Below are 23144 nucleotides of genomic sequence, written 5' to 3'. Positions count from 1 at the left end.
GTGTTAGCCAGGATGGTCTCGATCTCCTGACCTCGTGATCTGCCCGTCTCGGTCTCCCAAAGTGCTGGGATTACAGGCTTGAGCCACCGCGCCCGGCCGACATTGTTTTCTAAATGTGTTCCTCAAAAAGGAGTTGGGCTGGTGACCAAAGCTTTGAATAGAATATTGTAAGAAAGCAAATACAAAGTGTAAAAACAAAAAACACCTGGAGAGGTGTTGTTCACCTGTAGCGTCAGCTACTTGGGAGGCTGAGGCAGGAGGATTGCTGGAGGTCAGGTGTTAGAGGCTGCAGTGCGCTATAATTGTGTCTGTAAATAGCCACTACACTCTAGCCTCGGCAACAAAGCAAGATTTCATCTCTAAAAACAAACAAACAAACAAAACTATAGACTAACAAAATAGAATGTCTAAAACTTATCATAACTGGTGTCTCACAAGATATTATGCTTGGGTCCTGTTTAGCAAGTTGGATTATAGTTTTATTTGTGTAAATTTATTGGCCATTGCAGTTGGGGTTGTATTGAGAATGTAGATTTTGTCTAGTGAGAGTGTAGATTTTATTTGTAATGAGTGCATGTGGATTTTATTTGTCTAGGGTTTTAAATGTTGTATAGTCGGCCGGGCGCGGTGGCTCACGCCTGTAATCCCAGCACTTTGGGAGGCCGAAGTGGGCGGATCATGAGGTCAGGAGATCAACACCATCTTGGCCAACACGGTGAATCCCCATCTCTACTAAAAATACAAAAAATTAGCCGGGCATGGTGGCAGGCGCCTGTAGTCCCAGCTACTCAGGAGGCTAAGGCAGGAGAAGGGCGTGAACCTGGGAGGCGGAGCTTGCAGTGAGCAGAGATCACGCCACTGCACTCCGGCCTGGGTGACAGAGCGAGATTCCATCTCAAAAAATAAAAAATAAATAAATGTTGTATAGTCATGAGTGGACACTTTTTAATACCATGTATGAGAAATTCAATGGCAAAGTACTTTCATACCCATATGCTAACTGCTGATGCTTTTATAAAACATTGTTAAGGTGTTACTTGCCCCAGGAAATACAGTGTTTTATGACAGAGACAGTACTGAAATTCAGTATTTAAGTTCTTTAAATATCAGCTATATTGAGTAGACACTGCTTTCTCCCAAGAGCCTATTTTTGGCTTGTGACATATTAGGGAACAAATTGCAGACACAGTTTTTTCATTACCTGTAAGAGCACTTATAGGATGTAAGCTATTTCCTTAAAGAGGAATTTTTGCCTTTTCAATACTTCCATCTAGTAACTCAGTGCATTAAATGATACATATTTTTCTAGTGCTATAAATACATTGGTACATTTAAATATACACACATATAATGGTGCTTGAGAAATAAGTTGAGATTATTTTAAGGTTAAGTTTCTTAGATTCTGACAGAAAAACCAGTCAGCCAGTTGGACTACAGGTCCAACCAGTTCAGCCCCAAACATAAGCAATAGTGATTATGATAGTGATTCTGCCATTTAGGTCAGTGAAATGCAAAGATTTCAGTTTCATTCTTCAGCGAATGCTTTACGTGTGTTTGGAGAAAAATCTGAGTACTAGAAAATACTTTTCTCCTGTGTTCGTTCTGCTGTTAAATATACGGTTTGAATTCTTAATTTTAGAAATTATACTTTTCAGATCTAAAATTTCAGTTTGACACTTAACAAATTCCAATTTGCAGTTGAAATTCTTAATCTTTTTATAAGTTTTTCCTCTTTTCTTTTTCTTATTTTTTGAGACGCAGTTGCTCACATTGTTGCTTAGGCGGGAGTGCAGTGGTGTGATCTTGATTCACTGCAGCCTCTTCCTCCCAGGTTCAAGCAGTTCTTCTGCCTCAGCCTCCTGAGTAGCGGAAATGACAGACGTGTGCCACCACACCTGGCTAATTTTTGTATTTTTTAGTAGAGACGGGATTTCACCATGTTGGCCAGGCTGGTCTCAAACTCCTGACCTCAGGTGATCCACCCGCCTCAGCCTCCCAAAGTGTTGGAATTACAGGTGTGAGCCACCGCGCCCGGCCTTCCTTCTTTTTTTCTGTTTTTAAAAACATACCATTAAATAAGTCTTTCTGGTAAAATCAAGTATAAATCATCTGAGCATCTGTTTCTATTATCTGCTTTTTCTGTTGATTTTTAGTTTTCTGAATGTGAGGCATTGTGAATACAGTAAGGGTCTGGATGATGCTGTTTTTCAGAGGAGAAATGAGGAGAAATCACTCTTCCTTTTGCTAGGCAGGTGGAGTGGGGCTGATCACCTAATACTGCTAGAGACTGAGCTGAGGGTTGAGGTTGTGTTGCAGGTTGGGTAACGGCTGCATTTCACTCTGATTTGCCCTTACTCCTAGCACGTACCCACCTAAGCCTTTCAGTTGATAGTTTGGTGAGTTTATAGGAGTCCCTCCCCAACAGGGGTTTTATACTGTCATACTTGTCTTTTGAGATCAATGAGATTGCTGAAAATTTCACTCTTGATTTTCAGAGGCTTTCAGTTTTGTTTTGAAACATTCCCTGTGTGGCTATAGAATTTGGATTATATCTTCAGGGGAAAACCAGCCTCCTCCCCAGACCTTTGACTCCTATTTCACTGGGCTCTTGAGCCGCAAAAGTCATAATCTTAGGCTGGGCGCATTGACTTACACCTGTAATCCCAGCACTTTGGGAGGCCAAGGTGGGAGGCTCACTTGAGCCCAGGAGTTCAAGACCAGCCTGGGCAACAAAGACCTCATCTATGTAAACAAAAATAAAAAAAAAAACTAGCCAGGTGTGGTGGCTTGAACTAATGGTACCAGCTACTCAGGAGGCTGAGGCTCAAGATTGCTTGAGCCCAGGTGTTCGAGGTTGCAGTGAGCCATGATTGTGCCACTGCATTCCAGCCTGGATGACAGGGAGACTGTGTCCCAATTTAAAAAAGTCTTGGCTGGGCGCGGTGGCTCACGCCTGTAATCCCAGTACTTTGGGAGTCCTATGTGGAGAGGTCACAACAAGGTCAGGAGTTCGAGCCCAGCCTGGCTAACATAGTGAAACCCTGTACTAAAAATACAAAAATTAGCTGGGTGTGGTGGTGGGCACCTGTAATCCCAGCTATTGGGAGGCTGAGGCAGGAGAATCACTTGAAACTCGAAGGTAGAGGGTGCATTGAGCCGAGATCACGCCACTGTACTTCAGCCTGGGGAACAAGAGTGAAACTCTGTCTCAAAAAAAAAAAAAAAAAAAAGTCTTGATTTTTGTCTCTTCCAAAAGCTGTCTCATGGTTCCTCATACTCAGAAAAGGGAGTCTCCCATTGGGAATGAAGTCATGAGAATAAATGGACATTTTCGTAATTGTGGTGTTTTCTTTATCTCAAAGGTAGTTCCTAGCAGTATCACCTGGAAACTTGTTAAATTCAAATTCTCAGGCCCTATCCCAGGCCAGCTGAATCAGAAACTCTGGGGTAGGACCCAGTACTCTGTGTTTTAACTAGTCTTCCATGTGATTTTAATGTGCATTGAAGTCTGAGAACCACTGCTTGTCAGGTTAGTTGTTTGCTGTTTAATTTTTTTTTTTTTTGGAGATGGAGTCTCGCTTTGTCGCCCAGGCTGGAGTGCATTGGCACAATCTCGGCTCACTGCAAGCTCTGCCTCCTGGGTTCACGCCATTCTCCTGCGTCAGCCTTCCAAGTAGCTGGGACTACAGGCACCCGCCACCACACCCAACTAAATTTTTGTATGTTTTTTAGGAGAGACGGCATTTCACCGTGTTAGCCAGGATGGTCTCGATCTCCTGACCTCGTGATCTGCCTGCCTCAACCTCTGAAAGTGCTGGGATTACAGGTGTGAGCAACCGTGCCTGGCCTGCTGTTTAATTTTTTACTCCCACCTTTACTGGGCCCTGGAGAGTGTGTAAGGGACAAAAGTGAGAGAACACTGTCTCTACAGGTGCTTTGCCAGTCTTCTGGTGAATCATTTGAGAAGCTTAGAAAACATCTGTTAGGCACCTGCTCAGTTCCTGGCACTCTGCTAAGTGGCTAAGAGCATGGGGTGGACATGTAAGCAAGTAATTGTAATAGGACATGAGTATTATAATGGCTGTATTTATAAAAAGCTACAGGAACTGGAGAGAGAATTATCCTGTCAGTGGGGAAGATGGAGTCAGATGTCCCTTGATCCTTGAACAAGGTAGGATTTGAAGGTTAACAGACACAAGAGTATTCTAAGTGAGTTCATAAATAGGATGACCATGTAACTTATTATCCACAGGAAGTCACTTTTGAGAATCAAAGCGGGTGCTTTTAGGCCAGGACTTGCTTGCTAACTGGGGTGTGTGACTGCCCTATTTGTAAAGAACAAGTGATGCTGTGAACCCAGAGTTTGATGTAAATTTGTGGAAAACTCATTTCTTCTAATTATTTGTAGAGTTTATAACAATTCTTATTGGATGGTATATTTTTTCCCCAGGGCTGCTGTAAAATATAACAGGCATACTTTAGAGATATTATGGATTTGGTTCCACACCACTGTAATAAAGTGATTCACACAAATTTTGGGGTTACTCAGTGGATATAAAAGTTGTATTTTGGGCCAGGCTCTTTCTGCATCTCTGTGTTCCAGCGGGGGTAGGGTAATTTTCCTTTCAGTTTGAAGAGGTCTCCCTGGTATTTCTTCCAGTGGATGTCTTCGTGTAACAATTTTTTTTTCTCATCTGAAAATGTCTGTTTTTTGCCTTTTTTTTTTTTTTTTTTTGAGGCGGAGTATTGCTCTGTTGCCCAGGCTGGAGTGCAGTGGTGCAATCTCGGCTCACTGCAACATCTGCCTCCTGGGTTCAAGCGATTCTCCTGCCTCAGCCTCCTGCGTAGCTGGGACTACAGGCTCCCACCAACGCGCCCGGCTAATTTTTTGTATTTTTAGTAGAGACAGGGTTTCACTATGTTAGCCAGGACAGTCTCAATCTCCTGACCTCATGATCTGCCCACCTTAGCCTCCCAAAGTGCTGGGATTACAGGTGTAAGCCACTGTGCCAGGCCTTTGCTATCAGTTTTTAAAGGAAATAGTCACTGAGCACTGGATGCTAGGTGGGCAGGTTTTATCTTTCAGCTTTTCTTTCTTTTTTTTTTTTTTTTAAAGCCATTCATACTTTAGAATCTTTCAGCATTGTCAGGTTATCTTCTGGCTTCTATTATTTCTGTTGAGAATTTAGCTCAGGCGTGGGGGCTCACACCTGTAATCCCAGCACTTTGGAAGGCCACAGCGGGCAGATCACATGAGCCCGAGTTGGAGAGTAGCCTGGCCAACGGGGCGAGGCCCTGTGGCAACATGTGGTAACTCTTTTTCAGTACATTGGCCTGTCCAGCTCAGTTAGATGTCATTTACATATGTGTCTTATATTTTAGATACAAGGGACTTCTTAAAAGCTTAGAGCATAACACGAATATTTGATTGCGCGTATCTAACAAATCTGAATAAATGCATTTCAGGTCTAGGCATTACGTTTTGTATTTCTCTAAACCAGTGTGCGTGCGTGTGTGTGTATCACTTTACCCAGCCACAGCAAGTGATTACGGATGAAATGGCTGCAGCAAAACTAAAACTATGATATGCCTTTGAGAGAAAAATTCTGAGCTGAGTGCATTGGCTCATGTCTGTAATCCCAGCACTTTGGGTGGCCAAGATGGGAGGATTGCTTGAGGCCAGAAATTCGAGACCAGCCTGGGAAATACAGTGAGATCTGTCTCTGTTGGCCGGGTGCAGTGACTCACACCTATAATCCCAGCACTTTGGGAGGCCAAGGCAGGTGGATCACGAGGTCAGGATATCGAGACCATCCTGGCTAACACGGTAAAACCCCATGTCTACTAAAAATACAAAAAATTAACTGGGCATGGTGGCAGGTGCCTGTAGTCCCAGCTACTCTGGAGGCTGAGGCAGGAGAATGGCGTGAACCCAGCAGGTGGAGATTGTGTCACTGCACTCCAGCCTGGGCAACAGTGAGACTCCGTACCCCCAATTTAGCCAGGGATGGTGGTGCACACCTGTAGTCCCAGCTACTTGGGAAGCTAAAGTGGAGAGGATCACTTGACCCCAGGCAGTCATGGCTACAGTGAGTGTGATCATGCCACTGCACTCTAGCCTGGGTTATACAGCAAGACCATATGTCAAATAAAGAAAAGAAAAGAAGAAAAAAAACATAAAGAAAAGAAATGCCTTTAACAGAGACCACCTCATGTATTGCAGGTTGCTGTTGCTTTAGGTGGAGTTAGGAGAAATAATTTTTGGTCAGTAACTTAGTGAATAAATTGACTATTTGTGCTACTTCCCTGGGTGAAGGCATAGAGAAATGGTACAAAGTAGGCTACAGTAGCCAGATTATCTTATATGTAATTTTGAGCTGTTAGTCCAGAGAATGGCATGCTCAGATTAGAGTTACAATTTTGCTTAACCAAGGAGGGCTTGATCTAGTACAATAGAAGACTGTTGTCTGGAACTCATTCCTTAAGAATGCTGCCCTGCTTGCTCTGCTCATTCCAGCAGCAATCAACTCTACATTATATTCCAGGGAGTTGATTATCATATGGAATTATTTGTCCAGGCTAACGTTTGGACAAATACTGTTTTGTTATATTTAACATTAAAACTCTGACATTGACATTCACATTCATTTTGGAAGCATTATATTTAATCATATGAAAGTTGGTGAACCTTGGATTACAGATTGGAAATACTAATAAGCCTTTTATTAGAATGATGGTGTCTTCATACCATGAAGGTGAGGACTGAAAGATATATAAGAAGAGTATCTATAAATCGAAAGAAAATAGTAATGACATGAAAAATAAGCAAAATCAGTTAAAGAAAATATACGAGTGCTAATAAATATCTGTAAAGGTGGCTAACCTTAGGGAAATGCACGTTAAATGATTTTTTTTGTTTGCCTGTCAGAGTGACAAAAAAATTGAAGTTCAATAATGCTATGCTTATGAGGTTATGGGAGACCAGATTCTCTCATACAATGTAGGTGGGAATGTAAATAGTATATTTTGTCAGACCAGTTTGGTATATGTCAGAATTTTAAAGGCACATACCTTTGGCATTCCGTTTCTGTTTCTAGCACACTGTTCACATTTTGTGGTCTGTTTAAGGTCACGATCTGCTCATAACCTTGTCCTGCTTGTCTTTCACAGATTTATAAATTTTGTTAGTACTATTTCTGAATGTAATAAAATACTTCATTGTCCTGTTTACTTCAGATTTTTTTTCTAGTCCCTTATTTGCTTTTATGTTTTGGCTACAGATAGCCTATTAAAAACTAGCTAGATGTTTCAGTTTATGTATTTTAAGTTTTGTTTCCTTTTTGGCTTTTCCTGCAGTTTATAACCTTAGATCCTCACCTCTTTAGAACTTTCATGACTACTTAAATTCAGTTCTTTCCATTTTCTGTTTGTCTCTAAAAACTTTAACTTTTTAAAGATACCTGTAATTAATGTAGGGGGTATCAGATTGCTGACCAGTTATTGCAATACTATTTATTGAAAATTTCTCCTTCCCCTCCTTCTTCTAACATTAAACTACCTTATATATTATGTTAGATTCATTTTTGAGTCAGTGTATACTGTAATGGTTTGTTTGACAGGTCTGTGAGTTCACAGTCTTCTAACTAGTTTGCAAATAAATTCAGAAAATTAATTTAGAAAATCAAAAAATAATTGACTGTTTATTTTTGCTGACAGAATCATTTTGTTGAGTTCCAAAAAGTCTTGTGGGATTTTTATGGCCATTTATAGTAAACTTACACATTTTGGAATGTTTAACATGGTTATAACATTTATTTTCGCGCATTGTGTTAAGTATATTTCCGTATTTTTATGTGGATTATATTTTCTCATTAAAATGTTTTCTACAAGTCTTTACATATTGATGCTATTATGACTGAGATCTTTTTTATACCTTCTAACTTGTTATTGTCTGTTACAAGAGTTCCACAGATTTCATGTACCTGTTTAGCTTATTTCACATAAATATGACTTCTTTTTGAAAGTTAGCCATTTTAAAGTTAATTTCTCAGCATTAATAGTGTTTTATTTTCTTCCTTTAGGCCTTCCAAATATATAGTCATACTCTCATATTACACAGTAAGCTCCACAATGACTGAAAAGATTTATTTTTACTTACATTGTATCCCAAGTGCCTGTCGTACAGTAATCAATCAGTATATAAATATTTGAATGAGTGCAGAGGGAACACTATAGGAATATGTACCATATACAGTAACTGTCTCTGGATGATGACTAAAACATTTTTTTCTGCTTGTCTGTATATATCAGGTTTTGTAAATAGTGAGTATTCTTTTCTAACTGGAAAAAAAATTAAGGGAAAACAATCACCCATAAGTTTTATTTCTTAAGTGAGGTCAAAAGATAGCTTATTGTTTTGCTGGAATTGATAGGATGTTTCCTGTAAGTCCCAGATGAGTTACCTGGAGAGAGGAGCGACTTCTGAGGGCATGACATTGAACCCAGGAATAGGAAGCGGACCTCAAGAAGGATAGCGGGAAACTACTCACATCTGCAAAGTGTTTTTGTTTTGCTTTTCTGAGACGAAACTGACTTGCATCCAGAGCCTTAAGAAAGAGTACTAATAGTTCTGGGAGCTTTGTAAGTAAGCTTTGTACCTCTCTGTCCTTTTTAGGGTACCTGGACCCGGAATAAATCCTAGATCTGGGGCACAATTTGTAGAATCCTAACTGTCCCAGCAGCAGAGATCATTTTTACTCTGTTTTCCCTAACATGAGTGGGACCAATTGAACTGTGCATCCTTTTTTTTTTTTTTTTTTTTTAAGGCAGAGTCTCGCTCTATCGCCCGGACTGGAGTGCAGTGGTTGGATCTCAGCTGACTGCAAGCTCCGCCTCCTGGGTTCATGCCATTCTCCTGCCTCAGCCTCCGGAGTAGCTGGGACTACAGGCGCCCGCCACCTCACCCGGCTAGTTTTTGTATTTTTAGTAGAGACGGGGTTTCACTGTGTTAGCCAGGATGGTCTCGATCTCCTGACCTCGTGATCCGCCCGTCTCGGCCTCCCAAAATGCTGGGATTACAGACTTGAGCCACCGCGCCCGGCCTGAACTGTGCATTCTTTATGTCCAGGTTGCTCAATCAAGCTCCTATTTATTGGAATGCAGTGCTCCCACAGGAGCTGCGTGTGGCCCCTCAGAGCTCCCTCTGGAAGCAGTGCTGGTGGTGGTTACCTGTCTAGGGACAGGTCTGTCTACCCAGGAGAGAAAGAGTTGAGTCTCATGCAGTTGATCCCCCATGTTTCTTCCTGTGTTTACAGGATATGCCGTCTGTAGCTCTGATGTCCAGTCTGGGTGTGCCGACTCTCCTACCTTCTACCATAACAGACACTGTCACCACCACTACATAGCCTTTCAAATGATGGCACTCTCTTTTGGTGATACCCTTGCTCTCTTTTTACACTTAGAATCAGCAGAATGAGTGGTGTGTTTAACTGATACACATTGGTCCTGTGATAGTTGTTTATTTTTATTAAAAAAGGTTCATGTGTGAATTTTAACAAAACTTTAAAATTTGGAACAATTAATGACTTCAAATCCATACGAAGCTGTGAAGATAGTACAGACAGGTCTTGTGTACTCTTCTAGTTTGCTTAATCTTACATAACTGTAATACGATGTCGAAACCAGGAAATTGATATTTGTGCAACGTATGTGTATAGTGTCATGCACATGTTATCTCATACGTAGATTCCTGTAGCCACCGCCATGGTCGAGATACAGAACTATTCCATTACCCCAAAGACTTCCCTCATGCCTTTTTAGTCACATCCTGTGTCAGCAGTCCCCAGAGCTGCCCCCAGGTTTCGTAATTCGCTTGGGGCTCTCACAGGTCATACTTACTCCTTGCTATGGTTTGTTGCAGTGAGGGGATACAAAGCAGGATTAATAAAGGGTAGTTGTGCATTGAGCAGATTCTACAGGACACCAGCACTGTTAAGATTCGAAGAGTCTTCTCCCAGCAGAGTTGCCCAGGATGTACTTACTTCCCCAGCCGCAAACTCTAGCAACACGTGTGAAGTGTTTTTTGTTGTGAAAGCTCAGGTACGCCTCAGAATCCAGGGCTTTTATTGTAGGCTGGTCACATAGTGTATTCGTTCGTTCATTCTCACATTGTTATACAGAAATACCTGACACTGAGTCATTTATAAAGAAAGGAGGTTTGATTAGCTCACAGTTCTACAGGCTGTACAGGAAGCATTGCAACTTCTGCTTCTAGGGAGGCCTCAGGAAGCTTCCAATCACAGTGGAAAGCAAAGGGGGAGCAAAGTGTCTCCCCTGGTGGGAGCAGGAGCAAGAGAGAAGGTGCTACACACTTTTAAACAACCAGATGTCACAAGGACAGAACCACAGGATATGGTGCGAAACCATTCATGAGTAACTGCCCCGTGATCAGATCTCCTTTCACGAGCCCCACTTCCAACACTGGGGATTACAATTCAACATGACATTTGGGTGGGGACACGGATCCAAACCATATCACATAGGGATATGCGACGTTATATCACATAGACTTTATATCACGTATCACATAGGCTTTGCGACTGACTCCAGAGGAAAGCAGGTGTTTACCATAAATCATACAATTTGCACAAAATCTCTAGACAAGCTGGAACAGTGTGGTTCAGTACCGTAACCATACAAAACACCCTTATCACTTAAGGCATAGGGCTAGTACAAGACCTCAGTTTCTAGGAGCTGACCAAGGGCCAGTCTAACCCAGCTGACCAAGCAGGCCTGTCTGAGAATGTGCATCATTTGAGCAAGTCAGGCTTGCTGGGTTAACTGTTTATACCATTTTCGTTCCCCTCCTCTCCCTTGCTTTCACCACTCTTAACCTGGAAAAAGCACTAATTTGTTCTCCATATCTGTAGTTTTGTCATTTGGAAAGGTTGTATAAATCCTAGAGTATGTGACCTTTTAAGATGCACTTTTTAAGAAAATCAACATGTTGCTCTTGAGCCTCCAGGTTTTTGCATGTGTTAATATTTTGTCCTTTTTAGTGTTAGGTATTCTCTTGTGTGGTCATGCCCCAGTTTGTTTAACCATCCCATAGATGTTTATTTTCCCTTGTAAAGTTGGTTAGCATGTAAGCATTTTTTTTTCTGAAACAGAATGTTCTCTGTTGCCCAGACTGGAGTGCAGTGGCACGACCTCAGTTCACCTCAACCTCCACCTCCTGGGTTCAAGTGAGTCTCCTGCCTCAGCCTCCTGAGTAATTGGGACTACAGGTGCATGCCACCATGCCCAGCTAATTTTTGTATTTTTAATAGAGATGGAGTTTCACTGTGTTGACCAGGCTGGTCTCAAACTCCTGCCCTTGTGATGTGCCCGCCTCGGCCTCCCAAAGTTCTGGGATTACAGGCATGAGTCACCACGCCCATCCAGAATGTGTAATTTTAACATAATGGCTAATCACTCATGAGGGGAAGAGATTTTTGAACATTTTTAAATAATAGAGAGACAGGGTCTGCTGTGTTGCCCAGGCTGGTCTTGAACGCTTGACCTCAAGCCATCCTCCCACCTTCGCCTCCTAAAGTGCTGGGATTATAGGCATGAACCATTGCACCTGGCCCCGGGGAAGGGATTTTTGTATTTATTAAGCATTTAGTATGTATCATTGCTTTATAGCCATGTTATTCTATGGTCTCTACAATAACCTTATTCATTCAGTTATTGTTCTTTCAACAAAGAATTGAGAACCTATGATATGCCCAGTTGTGCAGGGAAAAAACTCCTCAAACTGTGTTTTTCCTCTGCTCATGCCAAGCAATCATCAACACAGCAGACTTCCATGACCATATGTGTGCAGATTCTTCCCCTACACACCACACTGACTGGGTGTCTTCTAGTTCACTTCCTGCACTATCTACCAGGAGATAGTGTCAGATCGCACAGGGTGAGGACTCAGTCCCCATGACTGCCCCTCCTAACTCCCATCAGTTGCAACTCCAGGCTTCCAGAACTTCTAACTGACCAGCTCCAAGTTCAGGTTCCCATGGCTCCCTTTTTAGGTTCGATTAATTTGCCGAGGTGATTTGCAGAACTCAGGGAGATGCTTATGTTTACCAGTTTATTACAACGGATATTGCAGTGGATCCAGGCGAAGGAGATGCTGGGGGCGAGGAGTAGGGGAAGGTGCGGAACTTCCATGCCCTCCCTGGGTGCAAGCCCTCCAGGAACCTCCACTGTGTTCAGCTATCTGAAAGCTTCCTGGGCCCAGTTCTCGCGGGTTTTTATGGAGGCTTCCTGACATCAGCATTCGTCCCTCAGAGTATAGAGCTGGACCCTCTCTGGGGAGGGTTTAAGACCAATCCAGAGTAGAGTCCTGCCTTGGGGCAGGTGAAAGGAGGGTAGGAGAAAGTCAGAGGGGCTGCCCATGAGGCCTAACACACCCAGCCTTATAACACAAAAGCCTGGGGCTGGCCATGGTGGCTCATGCCTGTAATTCCAGCACTTTGGAAATCTGAGGTGGGCAGATCACTTGATGTCAAGAGTTTGAGACCAGCCTGGCCAACATGGTGAAACCCCGTCTCTACCTAAAATACACCATGGGCATGGTGGCAGGCACCTGTAGTACCAGTTACTCGGGCAGCTGAGGCAGGAGAATCACTTGAACCCAGGAGATGGCGGAGGTTGCAGTGAGCTGAGACTTCACCACTGTACTCCAGCTTGGGCAACAGAGCGAGATCCTGCCTCAAAACAAAACAGAACAAAACCCAGGAGGAGGGCTATGGTAGTTACCAGCCAGGGACCGTGGACGAAAACCAATATATAACATCACACTGGTACTATTTGAGTCACTAGAAGTGTAACAGTGGAGAAGGAAAATAAGGTCTCTGTCCTCAGCAAATTGCTTTCTGTCAGTGAGGGAGACAGACCAACAGGTAAATAAGTAAATAAAAAATATTTATTAGAAATAGGACATGGAGGCTGGGTGCAGTGGCTCACGCCTATAATCCCAGCACTTTGGGAGGCCAAGGTGGGTGGATCACTTGAGGCCAGGAATTCGAGATCAGCCTGGTCAATATGGCAAAACCCTGTCTCTACAAGAAATACAAAACTTAGCCAGGCGTGGTGCCACATGCCTATAGTCCCAGCTACTCAAGAGGCTGAGGCAAGAGGATTGCTTGAGCCTGGGGAGGTCGAGTGTAGTGAGTCATGATTGCACCACTGCACTCTAGCCTAGGTGACAAGGTGACACCCAGTCTCAAGGGGAAAAAAAAACAAAAAATAAGAAAAGAAAAAGAAATAGGACATGAAGGCTGGGCATGGTGGCTAACATCTGTTCAAGCCTGGGCTACATAGTAAGACCCCGCCTCTACCCCACCTTGCGCCCCTCCGTCTGCCCCAAGAATAATAAGAAGTAGGATGTGGAGAAATGGCATTGGGTCCATGACAGAGGTGAGGGTAGGGTAGGTTGGGTGGGTAGTATTTCACAGAGGCTAGGGAAGGCTTCTCACAGTCTGATGTGAAAGCTTAGACCTAAAAGATAAGAAAGAAGCCACCTCCTGGACAGCAAGGGCCACGGCATTCCTCACATTGGAACAGCGCTTGCAAAGGCTCTCCCAACAAAGGGGGAAGTGGAAAGGATAGCAGTTTGAAACACTCATTTATTTTTTGTTTTTATTTTTTTAAGAGAGAAGGTCTCTGTTGCCCATGCTGGAGTTCAGTGGTGCAGTCATAGCTCGCTGCAGCCTCAAATTCCCATTCTCAACCAGTCGTCCTACTTCAGCCTTCCTAAGTGCTGGGACTAGAGGCGTGAGTCATTGCCCATGTCCACAGTACTCATTTATTATCTCAAAGTTCTGTAGATTAGAGGTTCAAGCAGGCTCCACTGGGTATTCTGCTGAGGACCTCAGGAGGTCAGAATTAAGTATCGGTCATCCTGGGTTTTTATTTGGAGGTGATAGGGAGAGTCTCCTTCCACACACACTCATGTTGGCAGAATTCATTTTCATGTGGTGAAGGTGTGAGGTCCTCATTTCTTTGCTGGTTGTCAGCCAGAAGTCATTCTCAGCTTCTAGAAGCCACTCAAATTTCTTGACTTTTAGTCTCCTGCAGCTTCAAAACCATCAATAGTGATTTGACTCTCCCTAACTGCACATTTTGTCTCTTCTGTTTTTGAAAAAGACAGCTTTACTGAGGTATAATTCACATACCATACAATTCTCCCTTTTCAATTGCACAATTACAACCATTACCACAGCCAAATTTAGAATATTTTCATCATCTCACAAAGAAACCCATGCCCTTTCTCTATCCCCTTTATTTCCATCCTGTTCCCTCTCAGTGCTAAGTGACCACCAGTCTGTTTTCTGTCTCTCTAGATTTCCCTGGTATGGATGTTCAGATGAATGGAATCATATAATGTGTGGTCTTTTATAACTGGCATCTCTCACTTAGCATGTTTTCAGGGTTCACCATGTTGTAGCATATATCAGTACTTCATTCCTTTTTATGACCAAAAAATACTCCATTTTATGGATATACCACATTTTGTTTATTAATTCATCACTTGATGTACATTTCGGTTGCTTCTGCTCTTGGACTATTACAGATGATGCTCATATAAACGTTCATATACAAATTTCTCTGTGAACATATGTTTTTGTTTCTCTTAGTCTAGAAGTGAAATTGCTGGTTTCTATGGTAATATTGTTTAATCATTTGAGAAACTGCGGGGCTTCTCCACAATGGCCCTACCATTTCACATTCCTACAAACAGTGTATGAGGGTTCCAGTTTCCCCACATCCTTGGCAACACTTGTTATTTCTGACTTTTCAGTTCTAGTCATCCTACTGGATTGAAGTGGCATCTCATTTTGGTTTCGTTTTGCATTTCCTTGATGACAGATGATGTGGAACGTCTTTTCACATACTCACGACTGTTTGACTATCTTTCTGGAGAAATGTCCATTCAGATCTTTTACCCGTTGAAAAAATTGTTACTTACTTTTTATTATTGAGTTATAAGAATTTTTTATATATTCTGGATGGAAGTTCCTTATTACATAAATGATTTGCAAATGTTTTCTCTCATTCTGTGGGTTCTATTTTCATTTGATAAGGTCCTCTGAAGCACAAATATTAAAATTTTGTTGGAGTACAATTTATCTGTCTTTCGTTGCTCCTGCTTTTTTGGTGCCATATCTAAACATCCTTTGTCAAATCCAATATTATGAAAATTTTACCTCTGTATTTTCTTCTGAGAGCTTTAGTTTTAGCTTTTACATTTAAGTCTTTGATTGATTCTGAGTTAATTTTTATATGTGGTATGAAATAAGCATCTAACATCTAACATCGTTCTTTTGCATGTGGCTATCCAGTTTTCCCAGCACAATTTGGTGAAAAGACTCTTTTTTCCTCCATTGAATAGTCTTGGTACTTTTGTGGAAAATCAGTTGACAGAAGACGTGTGGGTTTATTTCTGAAATCTCAATTTATTCTGTTGATTTCTATGACTGTCCTTGTGCCAGTACCATGCTCTAGTAATTCCCATGGCTTTGTAGTAAGATTTGAAATCAGAAAATGTAAGTTTTCTTACATTCTTTTTCAAGACTGTTTTGGCCATTCTGGGTCCTTGTTCTCTTCTGCATTTTAGGGTTCATGTGCTTTCATTGGGCCCATCTAGATAATCCAGGATAATCTTCTTATTTCCATGATTAGTCAACTTAATTATATCTGCAAAGTCTTTTTGCAGTGTAAGGTGACATAATCACAGGTGTAGCACCAGAGAGTGAAGGTCATGGGTGCACAGGTCCTGTGAGGCTTAGTTTGGTGAAAAGGTGAAGAGTGATAGGAGCAGAGAGGTTGGAGAGGGACATCGGAAAGGGAGTTTCAGAAATATTACATAGTTTGCCTAAAATCACATTTCCAGTACGTGGCAGAGCTGGGGTTCGAGTGCAGATATGACTGATGTCTGTAATTTCATGGTCCACACCAAATCAGTCTTCTTAGACTCAGAGCTATTGTTGTTGTTTCTGTCTAATACATAAAGAGCTTTTAACGTATGCCAAGTAATTCACAGAGCACTACTTTGTGTTTTTCTAGCTCTTAAAGAGCATCTGTAGAAGTCTTTTGGCATAGATAATAGGCTCTACTGGCACCAGCTTAAGAAAAAAAGAAAAAAGCAGTTAGGGGATCAGGGTGTATGACTCAGAATCTGAGAGTGGGCATGCAGCTAAACCTTAGCCAGGGATTGGAACTAGGAGATTGAAATCACTGAGGACCTCCAGGGCCTTCTACTTTTCTCTGCTTTTTCGGGTATGTCTGTTTCACTGTGTAGACTGTCCTGATACTCAGACCACTTGATGGAAGATGATCATGTTACACAGTTCCATCATTCAAGAGAACAGCCCCGACTTAGTCCCATTTCCAAAACTCCAAGCAAAAGACTCTAACACAGTTGGAGAGAATCAGCTGTGACACTGAAATGGGGGACCATTCACCTTATACAAACATAGCTGCTGCCAGCTTATCTTTGTGGATTGAGAGGACAGTTTCCTGATAACACGAGAGGTTATGTGCTAGGCAGACTCCACAAACTATGTTCATTTTAGTAACATCATACATATAGTATACTTCATACATATAGTGTACTTCATACATATAGTACAACATCATACTTATAGCACAAAATTTAAAACACTTAATTGATCTGTGCAAAAAAATTGGTATTTCCTTTTGCCCATTTCTCTTGGAAGAAAAGGGACATCAGGATGATAATGGCAAGATTAGCTTAGACTTTCAAAATAATTTGAAACCCAGGACTTGGCATACTAAGTGTAGGCTTACTTCAGCCCAGGAGTTCAAGACCACCTGGGTAACGTGGCAAAACACCGCCTCTACAAAAAAATACAACAGTTAGCCAGGCGTGGTGGGAGTATTGCTTGAGCTCGGGAAGTCAAGGCTGCAGTAAGCTGTGATCACGCCACTGCACTCCAGCCTGAATGACAGACCCTCTTCTGAAAAAAAAAAGGGAAGCTTAGTGCTTAGTGATATCTCTGCCACTTACCACCTTTTTGAAGGAATAAGTCATGATTTCTTAATGTTAGTATCTTTATCTCTTACCATAGGACGTAGTAGATGGTCTTTAAAAACATTCTAGGCCTCTATTCTTTTCTTTTGTTCTACTTCTTATTTTCTTCTTTTCTACCTCAGCCTTATCTACTATTTATAAATGGCTGGTGTCTTAGATCTAAATCCTGACCTTGGAGGGCTTTAACCTTGCAGAGGAAGTTAACGGTAAACTTGAGAGTTCTTTCTAATTAGATTTCCCTCTCCCTGCCAATTCGCATTAAATAACTCTTACAGAACTGACCTCTAAGGTAGATTACCATCGTCTTCTTTCCATTCCCACTGTGTTACTTCTTATTTATTTATTTATTTATTTACTTACTTTTGAGACAGGGTTTCACTCTGTTGCCCAGGTTGGAGTGCCCTGGTGTGATCTTGGCTTACTGCAGCCTTTGCCTCCCAGGTCCAAGTGATTCTCGTGCCTCGGCCTCCTGAGTACCTGGGATTACAGGCAAGTGCTACCACGCCTGGCTACCCACTGTGTTACCTCTAGTCCTCTAATTGTAGTTGTCTCTTGGTCAGTAGTTGTGTCTCCTGTTCTGTACTTCTACCTAATCTAACCTAGAAATTGCCCCTCAAGTTTTTGTTTGTTTGTTTGTTTTTTTTGACGGCGTCTCCCTCTGTTGCCCAGGCTGGAGTACAATGGTGTGATCTTGGCTCACTGCAACTTCCGTCTCCCAGGTTCACATGATTCTCGTGTCTCAGCCTCCTGAGTAGCTGGGATTACAGGCGTCTGCCACCATTTCCAGCTAATTTTTGTATATTTAATAGAGACTTTGCCATGGGTTTGCCATGTTGGCCAGGCTGGTCTCAAACTCCTGCCCTCGGGTTATCCACCTGCCTCGGCCTCCCAAAGTGCTGGGATTATAGGCGTGAGCCACCATGCCCAGCCGAGGTGGTAGTGGTTATTTTTTTTTTTTTTTTATCATAGAGTAAAATTGATTTGGGAGGAGTATAATGTTCTGGGAATTTTTAAATTTTAATAGATTTATGTAAGCACCTCCACAATCAGAATACGGAAGTTTCATCACCTAAAAACTTTCTTGTGCTCATCCTTTGTAGTCATATCCTTTCCTACCCCTAGTTCCTAAATGGAATCATACAGTGTGTTAAGTTTTAAGATGGCTGTTATGGTCTGAATCTTTGTGTGTCCCCCAAATCCATACATTGAAATTCTAAACCACAAGGTGATGCTACTAGGAGGTGGAGCCTTTGGGAGGTGAGTAGTTCATGAAAGTGGAGCCCCCATGACTGGGGCTTATAAGTGCCCTTATAAGAGACTGCAGAGAGCCTAGCCCGTCTTCCCCTTCCACCATGTGAGGACACAGGGAGAAGGTACCTTCATTGAACCACCAGACACCAACATCTGTTGACTTCTTGATCTTGAACTTGCCAGCTTCCTGAACTGTGAGAAATAAATTTCTGTTTTTTGTGACCTACCCAATTTATGGTATTTTGTTCCTGCAGCCAGAAGGAACTAAGATGCTGGCTTCTATCGGCATAAAGCCTTTGAGATTCATCAAAGTTGTTGGGTGTACTGATACCTGTTGTTGTTTTCCTGAGTAGCATTCTGTTGTATGGATGTGCCATAGTTTGTTTATTCATTCTCCCATTGAAGGATATTTTAGTTGTCATTTTTTTGTCATCACAAATAATGCTACTATAACTGTTTGTGTATAGAATTTTGCAAATAGCAGTTTTTATTTCTCTAGAGGAAATACCCAGGAGAGGGATTGCATGGTTGGATGGTCATTGTGTGTATACATTTTTGAGAAACTATAAAATGTTTTCTCTAGTGTCTGTACTATTTTGCATTCCACTAGGAATGTGTGAGGGTTGTAGTTACTCTGCATCCCTGCCACCACTTGGTATTATCAGTATTTATTTTTTTTCTGACATGGGGTCTCACTCTGTCACCCAGCCTGGAGTGCAGTGGTGTGATGATACTGGCTTGCTGCAGCTTCCACCTCCCGGGCTCAAGTGATCCTCCCACCGCAGCCTACTGAGTAGCTGGAACCATAGCCATGCACCACCATCCCTGCCTTTTTATTTTTTTATTTTTTTTATTTTTTATTTTTTGGTGGAGACTGGATTTTGCCATATTGCCCAGGCTGTGTCAGTATTTTTTATTTTAACCATTCTAATAGATTTGAGTGATATCTCATGGTGGTTTTAGTTTGCATTTCTCTAATGACTGAACAATGTTGAGCAACTATTCATGTGCTTCTTTGCCACCACATCAATAACTGCAAGGGACCTGAGTTTTAAATCCTGCCTACTTAAAAGTAGCAAGTTAGTCTCCATAGTTGCATGGATATTGTCCCTAGACGAGAAACTTCTTGGTTGGAGGCAAAAGAGGAGGACACAGGTCACAGGACATCAGCAGAACCAGCTTCATGTCCACAGGACTGACTAACTTTGTCCTGTAAGTTCCCTGTGGGCAATGACACAAGTAGGAAATCCAATCTCAGGGAACTCAGCTCTCCATAAGGGGTGGCAAACAAACATTTCAAACCTTTGATGTGAAGGGAGACATTATATTTACTGTACTGGACAGTTAACAAATTGTCTTCTGCTGCGGAAGGAACTATCATCTTTCTCTTGTAAGGATGTTCAATATACAAACATTGTTGACTGGACAGTATGTAGCAAAGGCCTCTCACGGAAATGTGCGACACCAGTGTATCTGTCTTCTTTGGTAAAGTGTCTGTTGAGGTTTTTTGCTCATTTTTAAGTTGGGTGTTTTGTTTTCTGACAACTGAGTTTTGAGAGTTCTTTATACATTCTGGGTATGTAAATTCTTTGCCAAATTGGTGATTTGCTGCAAATATGTTCTCCCATTCTGTAGCTTGTCTTTTTATTTTCTAAACAGTTATTCCCAGAGCAAAATGACTTATTGCCAAGTTTGGGATGCAGATTCTGTGGGCTGTGGCTTTACTGTCAGTTCATTGTTCAGAGTTTTGTAGTGCTGTTTCCATCTGTTTCATGCATGTGCTGATCTGAGATCTGCATAGTGGTCTCTCTGTTAGTCCCAATTTAGAAACCTTTGGTACTGAATAGCATCAGATCCATGCATATGCAGCCTAAGGGTAAGCCTAGAAATTACTTTCTTGAGGTCTCCTCAGCAATTTTTCCCATACTTTTTGTTCCCCAGGAGCTCATATTTTCTTTCTTTGTCCAGAAAACTGTGGATTTAGTTACCCCACTCTGTCATGTCCTTCCACCACTGCCTACACATTTGAGACCAAGGATAGAGATTGGGAAAAATTGATAGTTCTCCTGCCTCAGAGTTTGGCTGCTGCACTCTCTCATTTCAGCCATAGCTGCAGACAAAGCACATGATTGCTGGGCACTGTGGCTCAAAAGAAAGTGGGGATGGTAAGTGGAGAGATCCCCATATTCTCTCTGGCTGTTAAGAGTTCCCTTTCACATGCCTGGAGCCCGATCTAGAGGAGCTTTCTCTGTGCTGTGGGGCCCATTTCCAGGTTGGCTGGTGGTATTGGATGGGAGAAAAAGGTAATCTCTTAGATGGCTGGGTGATACTTCCAATTCTGGTCTTCCCCACTTCTCCATTTTGCTTTTCAGAATCCTCAAAAGTAGTGCACAGTGCATACTGTCCAGGTTTGATAGCTAGATGAAATCTGTGAGGCCTCTCTCCCCAGCAACTGCAGTCGCTGTGCTCAATTTTTCTTTCTTGTTTTCATTTATGCCTGACTTTCTTCTAGCTGTCACCCCTGTGTCTGCACACCTTAATGTTCAGCCAAGATTGTTGTTCGTTCAGACAGAGATTGAGATTGCGCCCAAACATCTCAGTCTTTAGGTAGGCTTCCACTCTGATCAGCAGAGCCTGTGCATGCACAGAGGAGACACAGGAGAAACCTGCAAAAATAAGAGCGAAGTTAGAGGGGAGGGCTTGAAATTTGAGTTCATTCCTTGACCTGGACATAGATGCATCGCACAAAGTGGAAGTTTTGTCCATCTTTACAGTTGCTTTTGCAGAAGGGGATTTATTTTCCTTCTCACTTGGTCATGCTAGAAGACAACTCTACATCTCAAGTTTTATGTCTTAAGATAGAGATCTTACCATGCTTTCCCCTTTTCAGGAGCTTTCAGTGGTGACTTTCAGTCCAGACTCTGTAGCTTAGAGTTTTAAAAAGCCATCATGATTTGACTTCCCACCTAACTTGTTTAGTTTACCTTCTGTCTATACAAATCATTCATATTTTACATTTGCCTTCCTGCTTCTGAGCTTTTTGTGAAAGGCATCCTTCCTGTCCAGAATGTCCTTCCTCTTTCTGTCATCTTTCCGAGACCCTTTCAACACAAGGCTCTTTAAGGTCTGTCACCACCATCCCCAAGTGGTCTCTGTACTCCCTATGTCAGAAGTCCTATGTCTGTTGCTCCCCAACAGTTTCCTAACCCTCTCTTTTTCTGCATTTTTCAGTCTGCCTGTACTTTTGGTTGTGAGCTTCATGAGGGCAAGGACGTGTTCTATCAGTTGCATCACCAGTGCCATCTAGCTCAATTTTCTGCACACAGTTGGCACTTAGTAAATGTTTGAGTTAAATTAATAAGATCCCCAAGATATAGGGCTTAATTTTATCTGCACATGTGAGTCTCTTGAATGAATGGTGTGGAGTGCTGTTTTTTTTCTGTGCTTGTTTGGCAGTTTGTTATTGTGGAGAAGAATGAAGACCATGTGGTTTCAGTTTGAAAGGAAATTGTTGCATAGCGATTTACCATACGTATAGCTGTGAGACTATGAACAAATGAGTTTAAATATTATACAGTAGAAAAGAAAACTGACTTTGGAAGTTATGATATTATTTCAATTTTTTTTCTCTCCTCTTCTTTCTAGACAAGGCCTCGCTCTGTCACCCAGGCTGGAGTGAAGTGGTGTGATCATAGCTCACTGCAGCCTCCAACTCCTGGGCTGAGGCAGTCCTCCTATCTCAGCCTCCCGAGTAGCTGGGACTATAGACGTACACCATCACACCCAGCTAGTTTTTGCATTTTTTGGTAGAGATGGGGTCTTGCTGTGTTGCCGAGGCTGGTCCTGAACTCCTAGCCTCAAGTGATCCTCCCACCTTGGCCTCCCAAAGTGGCATGAGCCACTGTGCGCATCTTGGGTTTGTTTTTTTACAGTAGCCATCCTAATGGGTATGAAATGATATCTCATTGTGGTTTTGATTTGCATTTCTGTGATGATTAGTGATGCTGAGCATTTTTTCACTTGTTTGTTGGCTGTTGGTATATCTTTGGAGAATTGTCTATTGAAGTCCTTTTCCCGTTTGTTAACCAGATTATCTTGGTTTTTTTGTTATTGAGTGGTCAGAGTTCCTTTATATTCTGGATGTTAACCCCTTATTAGATATGTGGTTTGCAGATACGTTCTCTCATTCCCTGTGTTGTTCACAGAATGGCTCACTGCAAGCTCCGCCTCCTGGGTTCACACCATTCTTCTGCCTCAGCCTGCCGAGTAGCTGGGACTATAGGCACCCGCCACCACACCCGGCTAATTTTTTGTATTTTTAGTAGAGACGGGGTTTTACCGTGTTAGCCAGGATGGTCTCCAACTCCTGACCTCATAATCCGCCTGCCTCGGCCTCCCAAAGTGCTGGGATTACAGGCATGAGCCACCGCCAATGCCCGGCTAATTTTTTTGTATTTTTAGTAGAGACGGGGTTTCACCATGTTAGCCAGGATGGTCTCGATCTCCTGACCTTGTTATCAGCCCCCCTCAGCCTCCCAAAGGGCTGGGATTACGGGCGTGAGCCAGCTCGAGCTCGTCCAGCCTGTGCAGACATTTTCAAGTTTGATGGAATGTATTTGTCTGACTTTGCTTTTGTTGCCTGTGCTTTTGGTGTCATATCCTAGAAGTCGTTGCAAAATCCAGTGTCGGGAAGCTTTTTCCCTAAGTTTTCTTCTAGGAGTTTTCTAGTTTCCAGCCTTTACATTTTGGTCTTTAATCTAATGTTAGCCCTTTCTTAATTTTTTTTTTTTTTTTTTTT

The 23144-nt window shown here is 42.3% G+C and overlaps 1 protein-coding gene across 1 annotated transcript in view; it reads left to right on the top strand.

The window, feature by feature from the left end:
• LOC105504707 (rab5 GDP/GTP exchange factor) overlaps positions 1-23144 on the top strand; it is a 77450-nt gene that overhangs the window by 9656 nt on the left and 44650 nt on the right. The window contains exon 2 of the mRNA XM_011932235.1: positions 4451-4519. The gene's annotated coding sequence lies outside the window, so the exon portion shown is untranslated. The remainder of the gene's footprint in view (positions 1-4450; positions 4520-23144) is intronic.

The sequence above is a fragment of the Colobus angolensis genome, unplaced genomic scaffold (genome assembly GCF_000951035.1).
Source record: "Colobus angolensis palliatus isolate OR3802 unplaced genomic scaffold, Cang.pa_1.0 Scaffold122, whole genome shotgun sequence".
Classification (NCBI taxonomy): Eukaryota; Metazoa; Chordata; class Mammalia; order Primates; family Cercopithecidae; genus Colobus; species Colobus angolensis.
The sequence above is the reverse complement of the archived record's forward strand: the minus strand, read 5'-3'. Positions and strand labels throughout refer to the sequence as shown.